This window comes from Sphaeramia orbicularis, chromosome 22 (assembly GCF_902148855.1).
Source record: "Sphaeramia orbicularis chromosome 22, fSphaOr1.1, whole genome shotgun sequence".
NCBI classification, from domain to species: domain Eukaryota; kingdom Metazoa; phylum Chordata; class Actinopteri; order Kurtiformes; family Apogonidae; genus Sphaeramia; species Sphaeramia orbicularis.
Genome location: NC_043978.1, coordinates 38,777,192 through 38,791,941, shown reverse-complemented (window position 1 = coordinate 38,791,941; position 14,750 = coordinate 38,777,192). Strand labels below are relative to the sequence as shown.

Genomic DNA, 14,750 nt, shown 5'->3' with positions numbered 1-14,750 from the left:
CTTCACATTATTATGATATACAACCCTATCATGTTATAAAGTGATACTGTATTTTAGTGTGAAATCTTTACTATAATACTATGATAAATTACCAGGTTTTAAAGAGTTATCAAGGTATAATGTGATAAGTTTTCTCATAATATTAAATCATAACATTATCTTCTAATAGTTTTTATGTTAAGTTAAGTTAAGTTATGTTATGTTACGATGTTGTTTTTCCAACTCGGCACCGATACATTTTTGTACATTTTCAATATTAATTTGCATCATACAGTTACATATTTTTTTCTGTTGAAATTGGTCATCATTGTTTTATATAATGTTTAATTCAACTACTTTTCTCTTGCTTTGTAAAGTGAATAACACTTTAGTTTATTACCTCCGCCAAAGAGGTCATGTTTTCATTGGGGTTTGTTTGTTTGTTTGTTTGTTTGTTTGTTTGTTTGTTTGTCTATTAGCAAGATAACTCAAAAAGTTATGGACAGATTTTTATGAAATTATCAGGAAATGTTGATTCTGGCACTTGGAGCAAATGATTAAATTTTGGTGGTGACTGGGGTGGGGGGTGGGGGCGCTTTGGATGAAATGGGATGAAATTTTCAGGAAATGCTGTAAAAAAAAAAGGGTTCTGGGGGTTGGTAAATACAAACTATGGAAATCAGTTACATTTTAATCAACAGTAATATTTAGCCAGTGAAATCTATTAGGACTGGTTAAATTTTACCTATTTATTAACAGTAACAATTGCTACTTATAATAATATAATAAAATCTACCCTATAATATTGTGATGTGTTGGAGGAGCAGCTAGGGGGAGTTTCCCAGCATGCATTGGGACAAACTAGTTGGGACAGTTTTTATGTGTTTAACAGTGTTCTGAGTTGATGAGAAGAGTTTTTTTTTTTTTCTTTCTTTCTTTCTTTCTTTCTTTCTTTCTTTCTTTCTTTCTTTCTTTTCTTTTCTTTTTTTTTTAATATATAGCGCAGTTATGGTGTGTTTTACTGTTTTGATTAGTTATTTTTTTGTTGAATGAATATTTCTGTTGCGTTGCATATTCTTGCACCATGAGCTAAGTTGCTCCTTTGTTTCATTATTCTCTGTAATGGTGTCCGAAAGGGGCGGGTAAATGTTAAATACAAAGCTGAAGTCCTCATCTCTCATTCTTCACTTGCTTCTTAGGGTTGGCATTGAATGATGAATACATCCTGAGACTGGCAGCCTTTCAAGTAAAACTATCCTTCCTTGAATAAATAACGTTTAAATAATTATACATATTAGTTGTTAATAATAATTAAATTAAAGGTGGGCGATACTGGGAATTTTGGTATCAATCTGATATCTGGAGGTCTGCCTTGGCGGAGGTCTGTGTTTTTCTAGTTGACCATATATTAATTCACCCTCTGTCTCTTCACAGTTAAACATGGAAAATGTATTTTGCACATGTAACATAGTTTACGACCTGCTTATCAGCGCTCTAATGCTGCTGTAATATTGTCTAGCCTGAGCCTCTCATTCACGGTGATAAATCACTTTTGCTGACCTGAAACTGGGAGTGAATTAGCTCTGGAGGTGCAACCAAATTAGTCTAAAAATAGAGCTGAGCACTATCATAGGGCCAGGTGAAAACAGCCATTAACACTGAATGAATGGAACACGTAAAAAAAAACAAACAAACAAAAAAAACAGGCTTATTCTGATAAATTTAATTCGGTGTCTATTGTATTCTCTAAAATGGGTTAAACTTCCATAACTACGTTCTACTTTTTTTTTTTTAACCCGTAAAGACCCAAACAGCAACTGGCGACCGCTTAATCCTATCAATCCATGTAAATAATTGGTGTAAAATACAGTTTGTCATCTTTTTATGGTCATCTTATATGACCCATTTGATCATTCAGAGGCTCAGTAGTTGCCATGGAAACACTGTCAGCTTCTGCAACATTGATTCACTTTTGTCATTGCACAACGATCCATCAACAATCGCTCCCCCTGTGTAGAGGGGGTTTAACCCATAAAGACCCGAACATCCACCGTTGACCAAAACCATCTACTGATCTAAACTGTTTAATACCTGTTGATCCACTAATTCTATCAATACATGTAAATAATTGGTGTAAAATACAGTTTGTCGTCTTTTCATGGTCATCAGATTTGACCCATTTGGACATTCAGAAGCTCCGTAGTTACCATGGAAACACTGTCATCTTCTACAACATAGATTCACCAGTAAAACCCATGGAGTTGGATCAATGACAGTGGATGGAGACACTTGGTTTATGTTCAGTTATTGATATATTTTACTGAAAAAGTCACTTTTTCTTCAGTTTTCTTTATTTCTGATATAATAATCCTAAACTGTAATCTAAGATTTTATGGACAGCTACATGATCAATACAATGAATATGGAGAAATAGGCAATTTTCACTTAAAAATGCGAAAGAAAGATTAAAAATAGAGGAAAAAATTCATTTGGAAACTACCACAAAAGTAGCACTGGGTCTTTATAGGTTAAAATGTTTGTTGAAAAAAACACATTTTAGTCCAATGCAAATGTATTAAAGAACCATATATCTGTACTACTGAGCATAAACATGTGTTTCATGGAGCTGAAGATATGATGACCAGTTGAATATAAGTATTGAAATGGTGCAAAAAGTCAAACTTCAGAGGCATGTTATCAATCACCTTTATTATAATATCTTTGCTGAAAAAGTCACTTTTTCTTCAGTTTTCTCTGTTTCTGATATAATAACCCTCAACTTTAATCTGAGCTTTAATGAACATCTACATGATCAATAAATTAAATTTAGGAAAATACCTGATTTTTACAGGAAAAAGACAAAATAGAGATAATAATATTACAATAAATGGTGATACATCACATAGAAAAGGTTAAATACAGAGGAAAAATACATTTAGGAACTGGCACAAAAGTAGTCCTGGGTCTTTATGGGTTAAACTTCCATTACTATGCTATACTTTAAAAAAAAAAAAAAAAATTAACTGCGCTGTATCTATGCGTGATCTTCTTATTCGCTCTTATCAAAGCTTTGTCGGATGCACTCATGTTTCAGGTCGTAAAGCAAATAAAAAACACTACATTTATTAAGTTACATGCAGTTCTAAAACCAGAGCCCTTTCCATTGTTCTCATTTCCTCTGAAAACCTAAGAAGCGCCTGTTGAATCTTAAAATCAAGGACGGACTTTAATCAATACACAGGATCGATACGGCACCATATAATTGCAACAGGGCCCCTACCAGGACAGTACAAATGCCTCCCCTGAGTTTTGTGGCAAACATAAAAATGTCGACAACAAGAGCCCGTCCAACGTCAGCGGGTTCTTTTTCCCCTTTTTTATCTTTTATTTTTAGAGATAAAGAATAGATGTAAGTGAACACTCGACCTTTTAAAGTAGTGATGACTCTACACTGGTGTGGTGTTGGGTCATCTGGAATTTAAATAGATACAAAGGTAGCCACAGGAGCTCCTTCACCTTTGGAGAATAAAAACAAAAAAACAAAAAAAAAAACTTCATGCTGCTTGATTTTTTTCCCGTGTGTTACATAAAGCCTTGTATGTGTGCGTCTGTGGTGTTTTTAATATGGTTGTTAGGATTTCACACTAGCTTAGCAGAAGATAATCCTAACCCTTATACCCCTGCTGTAGTGAGCGCGGGATGGTACCTGCCGAAAACTTGCAGCTAAAATAATTGTGCAGTTTAGAAATACATTACATCGGACCTTTTTTTTTTTTTTTTTTTGTAGAAGATAAGATTATTAGAACAGGGAGCAGGACAAACTGATGTAATACGCTAAAACGAATCGCACTTTGGCGACTTAGAAAGGGTCCTATGAATCAGTGGTGGTATACATATACCATGAAAAATGGATGAGTTCTACCCTGGGAGACTAAAATTAGACAGAAACCTAATATGGTGAGTGTCCTTCAAGTAACACCCTGATTTATAAGCAACAACAAGAGAGAGGGTGAGAAAAATCTGCTATCCTACTAAAACCCTCACCAAGATCGGTAGGGGAACGTAATGCCAGTCGACACATTGTGGAAAATCTGATTATTTCTTTCGTCGGAAACCTAAGGAGCCATTGAAATGAAGCAATGGCGCCTTTTCAAGCAATCATTTCACACAATATGATTACTGTGCGGCTGTCCTTCAATGACAGCAGTGCTTAGGTAGAATATAGAGTGGATCTTCTATAATGCAGTGTGAATATTGGTGCGCTAAAGTCGCATGTGAGCGTTGGAATGGTGAAAAAGTTAAGGCTAAACAGCTATGACATTAATTTAACAAGCTCTTCCATGAGTGAATGATCGTGATGGAGGTTTTTAGTGTTTAGATGTGGAGGATCAGGAGCAAAACGCATTTAAAGATAATTTACTGAGGATTAGAAGAGCAGGCTTAATAAAGCACTTTAATTCCATTCTAACCTTTAGACAATGAATGCCACCTACATATATATGTTAATAGCTTTCTGTTACTCTGACATAGTTGTCCTTTACATAAATGCTCTAAATGGTTTTTTAATGGCACTCGGGGTCAGTGCAACACATTAGAAAAACAGCGCTGACTTATTATCATGTTATATACCTGACATGGTGAATGCCAGAGCAAGTAGTCTATTGGACATCCAGAGGAAGACTAGGATTGTTTTTTTTTAAATTTTAGACTTGTTTTTGTTTGCTCCTAATTGTATGATTGACACTGAGCTCTATGTTTGTCTCAATCAACAAAATAACTGAAATATTTGACTCTATTTAGTAAAACCATGCGTTGGCCAGCAGCAGTAGTCACTAGTCTCTGTGTGGTTTAGTGCTGGACAGGTAGCATTCAGATCAATATTTTAAGATCAATATTAGCCAAAAACAGGTGCCTGCTGCAGCTGAAAACAGTACTAATTAAATAAAACTGAAACAAAATCCAGTTGCAGATGAAAAACAAAAGACAGAAGACAAAAAAAACAAAAAAACCCCAACAAGGACAAGTCAGACTAAAATCCTGGAGCTGAGGAACCACAGAGTCGGATCGTAATGATTTTAGAGGTTGTAACTTTTCACATTTCACGTAGACATTTGATCCAGTGGTAGCATGGAAAATATTGATCAGAGCAGCCTTATGTCCACTGTGCTCACATGGTGGAAGTACATGCTACATAAATCAGTTTCATGTGAAAATGGGAAGAAAAGTGAACAATTCAAGGGAAAATCTACTGAAATAATACAGCTTAATCAGTTTTCGGTACAGGATAGAAATATTTTTTAACAGAGTTATCTGAGATTGAAAGGGAATCGTAACATCCTAAAATGAACTGCACGTGTTGATTTTATTGTCTTTGTGAATAAATGAACAGATGAAAACATAAACTAGAAGCACTCGGAGAGCGCAGACCTCCGCCAAGGCTGATCAGTGCCCCCCCCCGTGGGCCCCCCCACCCCTGATCACCACCAAAATGTAACCATTTCTTCCTTATCCCATTTCCAACAAACCCTGAAAATTTCATCAAAATCTGTCCATAACTTTTTGAGTTATGTTGCACACTAACGGACAGACAAACAAACAAACAAACAGACAGACAGACAGACAGACAAAAACTCTGGCAAAAACATAACTTCCTTGGCGGAGGTAAAAATGCAATATGGCATGAAAGCGATGCACTTCATGTTTATTTATACATATTTCCATGAGGTTACAAATGCTATGAGGATGTTACTGGATCCAACTGAATAACTAGAAGCACTCGGAGAGCGCAGACCTCCGCCAAGGCCGATCAGTGGGCCCCCCCGTGGGCCCCCCCATGCCAAGGAGGTTATGTTTTTGCCAGGGTTTGTTTGTCTGTCTGTCTGTCTGTTTGTCTGTCCGTTAGTGTGCAACATAACTCAAAAAGTTATGGACAGATTTTGATGAAATTTTGAGGTCTGCGCCCCCCCACCCCACCCCCCCCGTGGGCCCCCCCACCCCCGATCATCACCAAAATTTATTAATTTCTTCCTTATCCCATTTCCAACAAACCCTGAAAATTTCATCAAAATCTGTCCATAACTTTTTGAGTTATGTTGCACACTAACGGACAGACAAACAGACAGACAGACAGACAGACAGACAAACAAACCCTGGCAAAAACATAACCTCCTTGGCGGAGGTAATTAACCCATAAACACCCAAAACATCCACTGGGGACCAAAAGCATCTACTGATGTAAAATGTTTAATACCTGTTGATCCACTAATCCTATCAATACATGTTAATAATTGGTGTAAAATACAGTTTGTCATCTTTTCATGGTAATCAGATATGATCCATTTGGACGTTCAGAGGCTCCGTAATTACCGTGGAAACACCGTCATCTTCTACAACGTTGATTCACCAGTAAAACCCATGGACTTCGATGAATGATAGCAGATGGAAATACTTGTTTTATGTTCAGTTAATGATATATTTTACTGAAAAAGCCAGTTTTTCTATAGTTTGTTTTCTATGTTTTTGATGTAATATCCCTCAACTTTAATCTGAGCTCCTATGAACATCTACATGATCAGTAAATTAACCCATTAAGACCCAAACAGCCACTGGCAACCAAAAGCATCTACTGATCTAAATTTAATACCTGCTGATCCACTAATCCTATCAATACATGTAAATAATTGGTGTAAAATGCAGTTTGTCATGTTTTCATGGTCATCAGATATAGATATGACCCATTTGGATGTTCAGAGGCTCCGTAGTTACCGTGGAAACACTGTCATCTTCTACAACATTGATTCACCAGTAAAACCCATGGAGTTGGATCAATGACAGTGGATGGAGACACTTGGTTTATGTTCAGTTTATGATACATTTTGCTGAAAAAGTCACTTTATCTTCATTTTTCTCTATTTCTGATATAATAACCTTTGAATTTACTCTGAGATTTTCTGAACATCTACACGATCAATTAATTAACCCATAAAGACCCAAACAGCCACTGGCGACCAAAAGCATCTACTGATCTAAATTTAATACCTGCTGATCCACTAATTCTATCAATACATGTAAATAATAGGTGTAAAATGCAGTTCATAAAAAAAACAAAACAGGTTTATTCTGACAAATTTAATTTGGTTTCTACTGTATTCTCTAAAATGGGTTAAACTTCTATAACTACACTATACTTTTTTTTTTTTTTTTTTTATAACCCATAAAGACCCAAACTGCAACTGGCAACCACTTAATCCTATCAATCTATGTAAATAATTGGTGTAAAATACAGTTTGTCATCTTTTAAGGGTCATCAGATATGACCCATTTGGACGTTCAAAGGCTCCGTAGTTACCATGGAAACACTGTCAACTTCTACAGCATTGATTCACTTTTTTCATTGCCCAACAATCTGTCAACAATCGCTATCACTTTGGAGAGGGGGTTTAACCCATAAAGACCCAAACATCCACCGCTGACCAAAACCATCTACTGATCTAAACTGTTTAATACCTGCTGATCCACTAATCCTATCAATACATGTAAATAATTGGTGTAAAATTGAGTTTATCATCTTTTCATGGTCATCAGATATAGATATGGCCCATTTGGACGTTCAGAGGCTCCGTAATTACTGTGGAAACACCATCATCTTCTACAACACTGATTCTCGAGTAAAACCCATGGAGTTGGATCAATAACAGTGGATGTTGAAACTTGGTTTATATTCATTTTTTGATACATTTTGCTGAAAAAGTCACTTTATCTTCAGTTTTCTCTATTTCTGATATAATAACCTTTGAATTTACTCTGAGATTTTATGAATATCTATATGATCAGGAAATTAAATATAGAAAATACCAGATTTTTACTGGAGAAATGCAAAATAAACAGGATAATATTACAATAAACCATGATGAATCAAAGAATAAATATAGAGAAAAAATTTATTTGCGAACTGCCACAAAAGTAGCACTGGGTCTTCATGAGTTAGTCTAAGTGGGTGTTTATACAAGACTGAACTGTAAAGCCAGTGTCCCAACTCCGTTACAACATATCTGAAATTTCTCCTTTTAATATATGACACATAAGAAACAGCGCATGTTGTTGTGACATACAGTAATTGTGATGGTGAGGGAACAAACAGTTCACATTATTCGTGTCCACAGCGTGTGGGCTGTTGCAGAGGGTGTTAGTGTTTCTGCTCTTTGTTTTTATTTCTGGAGGCTGTTGTGTAGAAGCAACACGCTGTCCCTCCCTCTGTCTATCAGTATGAACAAACACTAAGTATTAACTGGACTCTTCTAAATCCGGAGACTTCAGGGTAAAGAATTATCCCCTGAGAGCTTGCAGCACAGCAGACGTACAACAAGCCACATGGTGGAAGACAGGATCCGCCGGTGATGGCCCAACAAGGCATCGCTTCAGAGGAAACATGGCCAGTGGTGCAGAAAGGAGCTGTTTAATTGGCAGAGTTTGAATGCACAATCACTAATTAGCCGAGAAGAACACGGCTCAACTTCCGAATCCCAACAGCATCCTGAAAACTCCACTGACATTTTGCACTCTGCAGGGTGGACAGTGGGTGTGCAGAGTCCCAGAATAGAAAATGCATTTGGCTTGTTAGTATTTTTTCTGAATGCACAGCCCATTATCATTAAACTGAGGTTTGTCTGCACTGAATGTACAAAGCAATACTGATGCCTTTGTGGTGCTTTTGCAGAGTTTGTATCTCAGTAGCATCAAAGCTTCAAATTCCTGTATGCGATGTACAGCACATAGGAAGGAAATCAACACGCTTTTTTCTTTTCTTCTTGTAATTACTGTGTCAGACAGATTGGCGGACTGTATATGTTGCATGTTTGTTACTATATCAATAAGTGGGATTAAAAAGGATGATTGGATTAACAATGTTTCCTTTTAGGTCAGTTATCAAGCTAAGCATGTTACGTTACATGCCCACACTGCAGCAGTAATCACATAATCGCCTACATGTGAAATCTCTCATGTGAGATAATTCCATTATTCATGCCGCTATTAAATCCGGAAATAAGCAAAGCAGAGAACTGTTGGATCTCGGTTTAATATTTTAAGGCAAAACAATAGATTGAATACTGCACCTCTATTATGAGTCCAGTGACCGAAAGTGACGAATGAAAACGCAAAAGAAATGAGCAAACAACTGTAAAATGCACATTATATTTCTTTGCAGAGGTAGCACCAGGAGTCACAAGATTTATGTTGTGGAAAATATGAGGGACTTTTTCCAAAGAGCTGGGTGCAAAATAATTGCACCCATGTAAATGAATTCAGAGCCTAATGTTTGCAAGGTTGTGGGAAGAGGAGTGAGGATTTATGGGCAAATTTATTATGCACGCTAGCACAAAAGCAGCCCGAGCTTTTAATGCTGTATACCTCTAACTACAACTATTTGAGCAACTGTACAAATAAAATTAGCTGCAAGTTGCACTTCTTCATGCTCCCACAAAGCTGCAACACAAAGTAGAGAGTTCATGGATGCTGAAGGGGAAAACATATCAGGCTCAGATTCTGTCAATAAAATTCATCATTAGTTCATTAATAATTTTGCAGAGATCAATAGTGTAATTTAGAGGAGTGTTAAAAATTAATCGGTGGGGTTCCCGTTAAGTTCTCCTCAGAGTAAAATACAGTTCCTCTGTTTCTGTCAAAGGCCAAAGATTTAGAAAGTGGTATGATAATGAACAGGGATTTAATGACACTCATCCTGACAGATAGGCCTGCAGATTTAAATCAACGTGCACTGAGCGTTGCAGGAGTATTACAGAGATCTCCTGGAAGACCTCTAATCATGTTCTCGAGCTTTATGCGGGTAAAATCACATTAGAAATCTCAGTCAACTCAAGCAAACAAGGGTTTTATCTAGTCTCATAAGTGTGGCTTTCCTCATTTCTTCATGTTTTTTGCTTTATCTTATACTCTTCTTTCCTATTTTTCCATCTCTCCCTCTCTCTTTCTCACTCATACGGTGACTCATGCATCACCCTACAGCTCCTTTTCGGCTGTCAGATTTTCTACAGTTTCACTGTGACTCTAATCCAATTCAGAACCAAATCCCAAAACGCTCAACCCTGTAGGCTGCCCTTCTCAATGAACCCCCCTCGCCATTACCATTTACCCAGAGTTCTGCAGGATCTTGTATGTTTTCCGTCTTGCCCATGACACAGTTGGATTCAAGCCTTTCTAAATATATGGCTGACCTCAAACAGAGTTCAGAAATGGCCAGTGCACCATGTGTGCTGCCGAGGTCAGCCAGGGTCAGGTGGTAGGAGCTATAGCTGTTCACAAATAGGCCACTCATGATAAAATTAAAATCAGGAGATGCTACCTCTAGATCTGCAGACGACCTGCACGTATAATACAGTATAATCGCAGCAATATTATAATATAACCTTTAAAACTCATATGGCCAACACATTTGTTTATTTGCTTATCCAGCAGTTAAGGAGCAATATCAGCATGCATTAAAAGTTGTGTTTGTGTCCACACAGCAAAATAAATAAATGGTAAATGAGTTGCATTTTATTGTGATTTTCGAGGTAAATACTTAGGGTTCAGTGTCTTTCCCAAAGATCTTTTGTTATAAAACTGTAAGTTCATTCATTCATTCATTTTCCATTTTGCTTAATCCTTAAGAAGGTAGCTGGGATGCTGGAGCCTATCCCAGCTAAAACTAAGTTATTTATAGTAAAACCCCACACACTGACCACAAAACATTACACCAAATCGACAAAATATCATACATCATTTGCCAAAGCAAACAATTCCCGAAATCTGTCAAAGAAACAAAGTCTGTTTTTGCATCAAAACACAAAACATCATTTGAATATGTGCACAAAGCACAAAAAAACACAGGTGACTTCAATGGGAAAAAAGATCAAAAATGACTGTTTTTGTTCTTTTTTCTTTAATGTTGTGAAAGTCAACTTCTACAAAATGAATAAAATAAGCTTTAAATCAACAAAATACACAAAATGAATCAAATCATCAACAAAATAAATAAAAATGCAGCAAGATAAACATGACAACAAAAATATTCCTTCAAAAAACAAACACAAAAACAGAACAATTACACTATATTTCAGCTATTTTTGTCTGTCTGGCCATAAGACAAGAGACAGAGAATCCATCCTGACACACCTGGTAAATATATTGCCTGAAAAATTAACACATTTCTCTAGACTTCTTTGCAGATTCTAACTCACATTTCCAAACCTCATTTCCCATGTGCCAACCTCCTGACCTTAAATCTTCTCTCAGCAGTGCAAAGGTAACCATGTAGCCATACAGTCACGTGGCATTTTACCTCATGCACTGTTAAATTCAAGCCCCTGTGTAAAACAGTGGGGTAGAGATGACTAAATGGAGATGAACAGGCTACACTTTGCACTTGTGAGCTTTGGAGCAGGTTAATTGTCCTGAAAGCATCTGCACCTCACTCGACACCACTTCAGAACCCAACAAGAGTTACCCTTTCAGCTTAGGACATGGAAAGAAAAACTATTTTGATTTGCTCCAGGGCACAGAAATTAGTGACCTGGGTTTAATCTGTAATCGTCCAATGAGAGCACAGCCTCACTTTCACAGCAAAAGTTTTCAAGGACACTTTTAGAAACCAAATTTTACCAGCATCAGGCACTCAGGATGTGAACATGTGCAGATGTTGGTCTTCAGAAATCATTGCTTGTCTTTAATCATTCAGAAAGAAATGTACTGAGGATGGATGTAACAACTCAGGAGTTTGATAACATCACTCCTCTCCAAAAATACTGCTTTCACTTTTGTTAAAGGAACTCCACTGCTAACTCTCTGCTTCACAGGGAGAATACAGAGGGTATATCAGTGTTTCTAAAAAAAAAAAAAAAAAAAAAAAGAATAAAAGGAAATAAATAAATAAAGCACTTAAATACATCACCTGGCCAAAAACAGTTACACAGCTGACCTTTTTTTTTTTTTGAACACATAACTTAGACCTGATGGAATGAACCAACCCCAGATCATAATACTGCCCCCACAGGCTTATACTATAAGCACTAGGCATGATGGGTAATCACTTCATCCTCCTCTCTTCTCACCCTGATGCACCTATCACTCTGAAACAGGGTCAATGTGGACTCATCAGACCACATGACCTTTTTCCATTGAAACACAATCTTAATACTCTTTAACATCTGATATATTGGGGCTTTTTTCTCTAATTAACCTCACCGATGAGTAGTTTTGTTTTTTTTTTTTTTGAGGCTACAGAGCTGTTTAGTCCCAGTCCCTAGAGTTCTCTTACATTGTATGTGTGGAAATGTTCTTACTTTTACTATTAAATATATCTAACAGTTGTAATGTTGATTATTTACCAGTTGATTTCAACAAAGACTTAAGAGATTTTTAATCAATCAATGTTTTTCCAGCCTCATTTGTTTTTTGAAAACAATACTTCATCACTGTCCTTCCAGGTAACAATGCATTTGACAGTTTTTGACCCAATTTTAGTAGTGTCAGCATTTCTTTATCTGTTTTCTTTGTTTGTTTCAGGCCAGTCACTTAAAACACAATCAGAAACAGTTACAGCTTTTCAACATTTTTTTTCAAGGTTATTTTCTATTGAGTTTTTTTACAGCAATAGTGCAAAAAAAAAAAAGTCTAAACAACAGGAATTATTGTTTTTATACTGAACACACACACACCAAACAAGCCACCTATCCAGACAAATGTAACAGCATTTGTAAAGCGCAAATTTATACTTAAACATAGGTACAAAATATCAGAAATGGGAAAAAAGGAGAAAAAAAAAAGTATACCCACATACATTCATATATAAATGTATGCACACATACATATAAAATGCAACATGATGTGAATACATTCCCTATAGACATATGTACATGTAAGCAAACACACATGTTCATGCCAAAAATTGTGTAGCATAGTGGAAGGCATGTTTACATAGAGAAAATAAATAAATAAATATAAGAAAAACATAAAAAAGGAAAAAAAAAAAGAAAGAAAGTAAATAAATAAATGAAATAAAATAAAAATAAAAACTTTTTTTTTTTTTTTTTTTTTTAAAGAAATGAGAAGCTACTCACTGCATCAGTTAGGGCTGTTGCTGCTGAAACATTAATCACGTAGATTATGGAGGGATCTGAACTATTTGTTTAGTTAAATCTGACTAAATGATGACTTTTTGTGCATGGCAGTGTATACAATAGTGACGCAGCCTTGAAAATTTAGAAATATATATTTTAATAAATGCAATAACCAGTGATTCATGAGATTACACTGTGCTTTGATTACATTTTTTGTTTGTAACTGTTTGAGTGTCACCACATACCCATGAATCCATCCTTCTAACCCATGTTAGAATACACTTTTTCCAGTCTGCCTGTACCCATTTTTCACCATCTGCCATTGCAACAAACTCTGCAAAGCTTTTCTGGAAGAACAGCATCTTCATCAAACTAAACCAGTAAATCTCCAGCTAAACCATGGCAGGTGCTACACAGTATAAACAAAACAGAAACTAGCTTTTTCTTGGATAAGTACTGAAGTGATCATTTAAAAAAAAAAAAAACAAAAAAAAAAACACATTCTGGCACAAACAGGCATCAGATTGTGTATTATTATGTTACATGTACAGCCTACCCACTGTCTGTGTCATTGTCAGTTCACTCATTCTGTAGTGGGAGAAACATGTCTTCAGGCAAACAAACAAAAACCTGAAACAAATCTCGCCTTAAAGACAGTGGACTCTGAGTGCCAGATATGGATTGGGACATCAAACAGACTGTAGGTCTTCAGGACTGTCTAAGCCAGATCATTTTTCAAGGTTATGCTTCTCTACAAGTACTGAAATACTGTTTTAATCCAAGGACATGATTTATAGTGTTTGGTGAATCATTTTTATTTCATCAATGCCTGCTTAGATTTTGATTTATGATATTTACGGTAAATGTCAGATTTCTGGGAGGAGATTACAGCTTTAAATGCAGGCAATTCTCCCTAAAAACTCACATTTAAATGATATTTTAGTGTCCTGTTTAAGAGGCTGAGCTTGTTTTCCTCTCAAGGTTTAACTCTGGAGACAGAAGGGAAAAATGGTGAGGAATACCAATGGCCATTTTATCGTACGCCTTTTCTGCTTTAAGCTTAAATAACTTACAAGGCTATAGTGTTTTCATGTACAGCAACTCTCTGAGCACAAGACTACACGCAAGCCTTACCACAACTCTCCAGCAGATCGCCTGACCAGTTCACCACTGCAGCAACAGACAACTGGACTGTAATTATTAAACAGAGAGGCAGAGAGGAACAGAGGCTGACGGGTAAAGGCGGACTGATAAATACACAAAGACAGAAGCAGGCTTGTGGACGGATAATAAGGTAGACAGACAGAGATAGTTACCAGAGCACCAGATGGATGGGCAACAAGACAGGTCGACAAATAGCAAGGCGGCCAGAATGACAGCTTAGAAACACCTTAAACTAGGCTCCGCTATACCAATGAAACTGAATTTCCAGGAACGTGTTCAATTTGTGTCTTCTCTCAATGCAAGGACTAAAGGAATATGAAAAAATGTCACCCTCCTTACTCTATTTCTTCCTTTTTTCATTAATTTGATTGGCAGACTACATAGAGCGGATGGGAGTAAGGGTTTGTAGTTGCTGTGGCAACGGCCTGCTCTTTGTTAAAGGCTACATTCCTGGCATCTGATGTGTCTGCGCTACGATCGATAAAAACCCAG

At 36.6% G+C, this 14,750-nt stretch overlaps 1 protein-coding gene across 1 annotated transcript in view; it reads left to right on the top strand.

The window, feature by feature from the left end:
- Positions 1-14,750, top strand: part of lingo2b (leucine rich repeat and Ig domain containing 2b) — a 52,604-nt gene that overhangs the window by 32,363 nt on the left and 5,491 nt on the right. The window lies entirely within an intron of this gene.